Genomic DNA, 7,095 nt, shown 5'->3' with positions numbered 1-7,095 from the left:
AGGGGGGACACTTGTAATACTTCCAACAATAAAGATACATTTAAAAACAACAATAATAAAAACAGTTGCTGAAAAGAAATCAACCAATGAAAGCATAACTATGTGGAATAACAAATTGATGTTTGTCTTTCTCTCCCCTTTCCTCTCTCTAAAAACTCAATTAATTGAATGAATGAATTGGAGACCAGAAAAACAATAGGAAAGATCAACAAAATTAAGAACCAATTTTATCAAAAGACCAAGAAAATTGACAAACCATTAGCTAGACTAAGAAAAAAAGAGAGAGGAATCTCAAATAAATGAAATCAGAAATGAAAGGAGATATTACAACTGATACCACAAAAATCCATAGGATCATAAGAAACTACTATGAACAATTATAACCAACAAATTGGATAATCTAGAGGAAAAGGGTAAATTCCTAGAAATATGCAACCTACCAAAACTGAATCATAAAGAAATAGAAAATCCGAACATACCAGTAATCAGTAAGGAAATTGAATCTGAAGTCAAAAATCTCCCAGCACAAAAAAAAATTCCAGGACCAGATGGCTTCACTGGTGAATTCTACCACACATTGAAAGACTAATTAAGATCAATTCTTCCCAAACTCTTTTCAAAAATCTAAAAGGAGAGAACATTCCCAAAGTCATTGTATGAGGCCAACATTACCATGATACCAAAGCCAGATAAAGACATTAAATGAAAACTATGGACCACTAACTGCTGAATACAGTTGCAAAAATTCTCAATAAGATATTAGCAAACTGAATTTAATACCTCATTAAAAGAATCATATACCATAATCAAATGGATTTATTTGTGGGATACAAGGATGATTCAACATACACAAATCAATAAATGTAATACACCACATTAATAAAATGAAAGACAAAAAACATATATTATCTCAATGACTCATAAAAAGCATTTACAAAATATAACATCTTCTTAGGATAAAAACCCTCAAGAAATTGGGTAAAGAAGGAACACACCTCAACATAATAAAGCCACATATAACAACCCGCAGCTAACATCATACTCAATGGTGAAATACTGAAAGATTTACCTCCAAGATCAGGAACAAGACAAGAATGCCCATTCTCACTTCTCTTATTCAACATAGTACTGGAAGTCCTAGCTGAAGCAAGTAGGCAAAATAAATAAAAGGCATTTAAATTGGAAAGGAAGAAGTAAAACCGCCATTATCCATAGATGATACGATCTTATATAGAGAAAATCCTAAAGAGAATAAAAAAGCTGTTGGAACCAATCAATTAATTCAGTAAAACTGCAGTATATAAAAAAAATCAATATTTGGAAATCAGTTGTATTTCTACATAGTAACAATGAAGTATCTGAGAAAGAAATGAAAATTATTCCATTCGCGATATCACCTAAAACAATAAAATAACTTAGGAATAAATTCAACAAAGGAAACAAAAGATCTGAACAATAAAAACTGTAAGACTTTGTTGAAAGAAATTGAAGAGACACAAACAAATGGAAAGATAGCCCATGTTCATGATAACAAGAATTAATATCATTAAAATGTCCATAATACCCAAAGCTATCTATCAATTTAATGCAATCCCTATAAAAATTCAAATGCACTTTTCACAAAATTAGAAAAAACAAACGTAAACTTTATATGGAACCATAAAGACCCCCAAAAGCCGAAACAATCCTGAGAAAGAACAAAGCCAGAGGCATCACATTTCCTGACATCAAAGTATACTACAAAGCTATATTACAACAGCATGGTACTGGCATAAAACTAGTCACCTAGCCCAAAAGAACAGAACTGAGAACCCAGAAGTAAACCCCTGCATATACAGTCAACTAATATTTGACAAGGGAGCCAGGAAACAATAGGAAAAGGATAGTCTCTTCAACAAATGGTGTTGGAAAGACTGGAAAACCACATGTAGGAAAATGGAATTGGACCCCAATCTTACAACAGTCACAAAACTTAACTCAACAGAGATTAAAGGCTTAAACGTAAGATCTGACATGGCAAAACTCCTAGAAGAAAACATAGGGGAAAAAGCTCCTTGACATTGGTCATGGCGATGCTATTTTAGATATAACACCAAAAGCACAAAGGGCAAAAATTAACAAGTGGTACGATATCAAACTAAAACGTTTCTGCATAGCAAAAGTAAAAAGAAGAGAAGAAGAAGAAGAAGAAGAAGAAGAAGAAGAAGAAGAAGAAGAAGAAGCAGCAGCAGCAGCAGCAGCAGCAGCACCACCACCACCACCACCACCACCACCCCCACCACCCACAATGGGAAAAATGTTTGTAAACTATATATCAAATAATGGATTAATAGCCAAAATATATAAAGAACTCAAACAACTTAGTAATAAAAAACACACAAGCAATCCTATTAAAAAATGGGCAAAGGAACTGAATAGACATTTTCCCAGAGAAGACATCCACATGGCCAATGGGTACATCAAAAAGTGCTTAACATCACTAATCATCAGGGAAATGCAAATCAAAATGGCTATTATCAAGAAGACAAGAGACCAGTTTTGGGTGGGAAGGATGTGGAGCAAGGGAAACTCTTGTACATTGTTGGTGGGAATGTAAGCATTCAGCCACTATGAAAACAGTATGGAGGTTCTCCCAAAATTACAACTACGATATGATCCAGCAATCCCACTTCGGAATATATATACCCAAAATAATTGAAAACAGGATATTGAAAAGATATTTGTGCTCCCACGTTCACTGCAGCATTATTCACAATAGACAAGATATGGAAATAACTCGAGTGTCTATCAACAGATAAATGGATAAAGAGCTAATGGTATATCTCTACATCTATATATACAATGAAATATTATTCAACCATAAGAAAGAAGGAAATCTTGCCATTTGTGACAATATGAATGGACCTTGAGGGCATTATGCTTAGTGAGATAAGCCAGACAGGGAAAGCCAAATATTGCATGGTATCACTTATATGTTAAATGTAAAAAAGTCAAACTCATAGAAACAGTAGTATGGTGGTTACCAGGGCACGGAGGGCTGGGGAAGTTGGGGAGATATTTTTAAAGAGTGCAAACCTGTAATTGGAAAATAAATAAATTCTGGAGACTGAATTCACAGCATAGTGATTATATTCAACAATTATATACTTCAAACTTGCTAAGAGACTAGATCTTAAATGTTCTCATGTCAAAAAAAGAAATGATAATTATGTGATGTATAGAGGTGGTAGCTAAAGCTATGGTGGTAATCATATTGCAATATATAAATGTATCAAATCAACATGTCATACACTTTAAACTTATACAATGTTATATGTCAACTCTATCTCAATCTTTAGAATGTGGCATATACATCCAATGGAATATTACTCAGTATTTAAAAGAAAATGCTAACATAGGCTACAACATGTATGAACCTTGATGACATTATGCTAAGTGAAATAAGCAAGACAGAAAAGGACAAATACTGTACACTTCCACATATATGAGGTACCAAATTCAGAGACATAAAGTAGAATGATGGTTGCTGGGGATGGGGGAGGGATGAGGAATTAATATTTAATGGGCACAGAATTTCAGTTTGGGAATATGGAAAAGGTCTGAGACGGAGGGTGACAATGATTCAACAAAAGTGTGAATGTGCTTACTGCCACTGAAATGTACGCTTAGAAAAGGTTAAAATGGTAAATGTTATGTTCTGTATATGTTGCCATAATACAAAAAAATTCCCACTGAACATAACCTGATTTAATTATTAAATGATTAAATGATTTAAATCTTATGTGTGATAACCAAGTGTGTATATAAGTAGGTTTAGTCCTAGAAAACTTCTCTATCAATAAACAATGCATTAAACTCAATGTATTGAAATTCATTTGACCACCTATCTTCTGAAAGATTGGTATTCTGTGTGGGGTTTTAGATATATATATCTACGAAACTCCTTCCAAACAAGGTTCTAGTCCCAGGTCTGCTACTGATTGCCATTCAGTTTCCTCAGTGAGTTGAATTAAACCTGTGTCACACAACAGAACTTCTGGCAATGGTAAAAATGTTCTGTATCTACCCTGTCCAATATGGCAGCCACTAACCACATGTGGCTACTGAGCACTTGAATGAAGCTAGTGCAACTAAGAAACTTAACTTTAATTTAATTTCAGTTATTGAAAAAAATTTAGCCCTGGCCAGTGTGGCTCGGCTGGTTGGAGTGTCATCCTGTGCACTAGTCAAGGGTTAGATTCCCAGTCAGGGCACATGCCTGGGTTGCGAGTTTGATCCCTGGTTGGGACATGTAGTGGGAGGTAGCTGACTGACGTCTCTCTTGCATCGATGTTTTTTTTCCTCTTTCTTTCCCTTCCCCTCTCTCTAGTAATCAACAACAAAAAAGCATATTCTCAGGTGAGGATAAAAAAAAATGTAAGGAGAGGAGGAGGATGAAAGTTTAAAATTTTTTTTAAGTATGTTTGAAACAACTCTTTCAACTTTAATTGTTATGAAATCTAAACAGATATCCAATGAAAATTTAGCATCCAAATGGAAATATGCTACAAGTGTAAAGTACACACTGAATTTTAAAGACAGTATGAAAAAATAATATAGTTTATTAATAATTTTGCATTGTTCACATATTGAAATATTTTCAATATATTAGATTAAATATATTAACATTAATTTAACTTGTTTCTGTTTACTTTTTCTGAAGAAGCGATTAGAATTCAAAATTACATATGGGACTTTCATTATATTTAATTGAATAGCCTAGAAAACCAATTAAACTAGAAAACCAATCCTAAGAGTCCTTGTATAACTTTACAAACATTTAAAAAAATCTACTCTAATATTTAGCAAAGAAGATTATAATTACTGAATTTGGGGGGAAACCTAAGATTAAATAGTTAATTGACATTTCCATACTTTACTCCCAACATAATACTTCAGAAGGTAAGTGAAAGTTTAGAATATTGTTTTGACTTCAGAGTTGTATTTATTTATTTTTAAATGTATCCATTGATGACACTTTACTTTTTTACATGTTTATATTTATTTTAGAGAGAGAGGAAAGGAGAAAAACATCAATGTGAGAGGTCAATTGACTGTCTCCTGCATGCACCCCACCGGGGATCAAGCCCTTAACCTGGGCATGTGCCCTGACCAAAAATTGAACCAGCAATCTTTTAGTGCATGGGGCAATGCTCAACTAACTGAGCCACACTGGCCAGGGCTCAGAGTTGTAGTTAGATGTGTGTTTATTTTTAGAATCCAAAGTTCAAGTCCAATGCCTAGGAGATACTGGATGCTCAATACATATTTTTGGATGAATATTAAAACTAGGACTTGCATTTTGACCAGACTCTTAATTAAAAGCACATTTGGTAAGAACACTTATTAAAGATGAAACAGTATGAGGCCGCAAGCCAGATAAAGTAATTTGGCACTGGTTTTCTCAGTACAATATAAAAAGAAGCTAGATACTGAGATAAAAGGTTTGATTTTCCTCAAAGGACCTTGATAATCATTGGAAGCAATATTGATACCGGTAATAAAGCATCTTTGTAGGAAAAGTACATTACCAATACTATCAATCATCCAATTATAGATGGTGAAATGGAAGCAGTGTGACATTAGTGACACCAGGGGCTCCCCTCTTATACCTAAAGACTCAGCATTCTTAGTTTCTGCTTCTTCCTTACCAACAGGTTCTCCGGAGAAACCGCAGAGAAGCAATTACCAGTTAAAATTAGGTTGAAAGGAAACACTGCTTTCAAGAAGCATGTATTTTAACTTGATAAACTCAAAAGGCTGAGTCCAAACTGGAATTGACATCATTGTCACTCACTAGGAAAAGGCTGTGAGCAAAAACCTCTGTATTAACCTTCATTCAAAATTCACTTTGTTTTTTAGCAGATACACCAGGTTCTTGAAGTGCTCTGCTCTGCTGTTACTGGCGATACCGATGTCATGAGAAATGGCATCAATTATACAGTTGCTTGCTCATCTAATGGGATGTCTTTTCTTTATTCCCAACATGATCATCAAATTCAGACTCTCCTCTAATTAGAACAAAACTTCCTTTAACCTCTCCCTCCCTTTTCAAATTGCATCAGAAGTGAAGATCAATTCAACAAATATCAGTGAGACCCAGAATGGACTAGAAATTATGGATAGAGGTAAACAACGTGGTTGCCTCAGAGCCTCTTGTCTACGGGGGATTCAGCTGTATATAGAAGTATAGTGTTATAAAAAGACCAAGGTGGGACTTCTAACACAGCCAAGGAAATGGGGGTGACGAGCATGGGGAGGTAAGGAATCTGGGGGAGAGAAAGGGAAACAGTGCTCATTTAAATTGGAATTAGCCAAGAGACTTCCAATTCCAAGACAGCAGAAAAGCAATACTGACAGCTCTCGCTGCACCCAACACTTACAAAGGAGGGGCATCTCCACCTCCTCACCTCCGATTTTCTCCCCAACTCTCTCTACTGAGATTGCTCAAGTTGAGGTCACCAATGTCATCTATCTTACTAAGTTCAAAGTTTGTCCTAAGCACGCCCTTTCTCAACCTGTTGGCAGCATTCGACACGATTAGTCCCTCCCTCATTCTTAAAATGCTTTTGCCCTTGATTTCCAGAGCCGTGGCACCTCCTATCTACTGGCTCCTATTCCTTGTCCCTGACTCCTAGATATTGGAGTGGCCTTTGGCTCAGCCTTTGACCCTATTTCCTTCTCTAGCTACTCCCTCAGTGATATCATCCGGTGCACAGTGTTAAATATGACCCCTAAGAAGACAACCCCCAGATATATATTCTTAATTCTAATTTTTCCCTTGAGCTGAATACCCACCCAAATACTTGGATATCTAATAAGCATCTCAAATTTAATTTTCTCCCTCAAACCTAACCTCACCCACAGTGTTCTCTATCTTTGTAAGGGCCATCACTACCCCTCCAGTATCTCAGGTCAAAATCTTGGAATCACCCCCAAATCTTTTTCCCCCTTCCACCATACATATAACCCATCAGCAAGTCATAAATATGTCCCATATCGCACTATTCCTCACCACCCTGATCACCAGGATCCTGGAGATCCTTGTCTGGTCTA

Source organism: Myotis brandtii, unplaced genomic scaffold, assembly GCF_000412655.1.
Source record: "Myotis brandtii unplaced genomic scaffold, ASM41265v1 scaffold954, whole genome shotgun sequence".
Taxonomy (NCBI): domain Eukaryota; kingdom Metazoa; phylum Chordata; class Mammalia; order Chiroptera; family Vespertilionidae; genus Myotis; species Myotis brandtii.
This window is presented reverse-complemented; position numbering follows the sequence as displayed.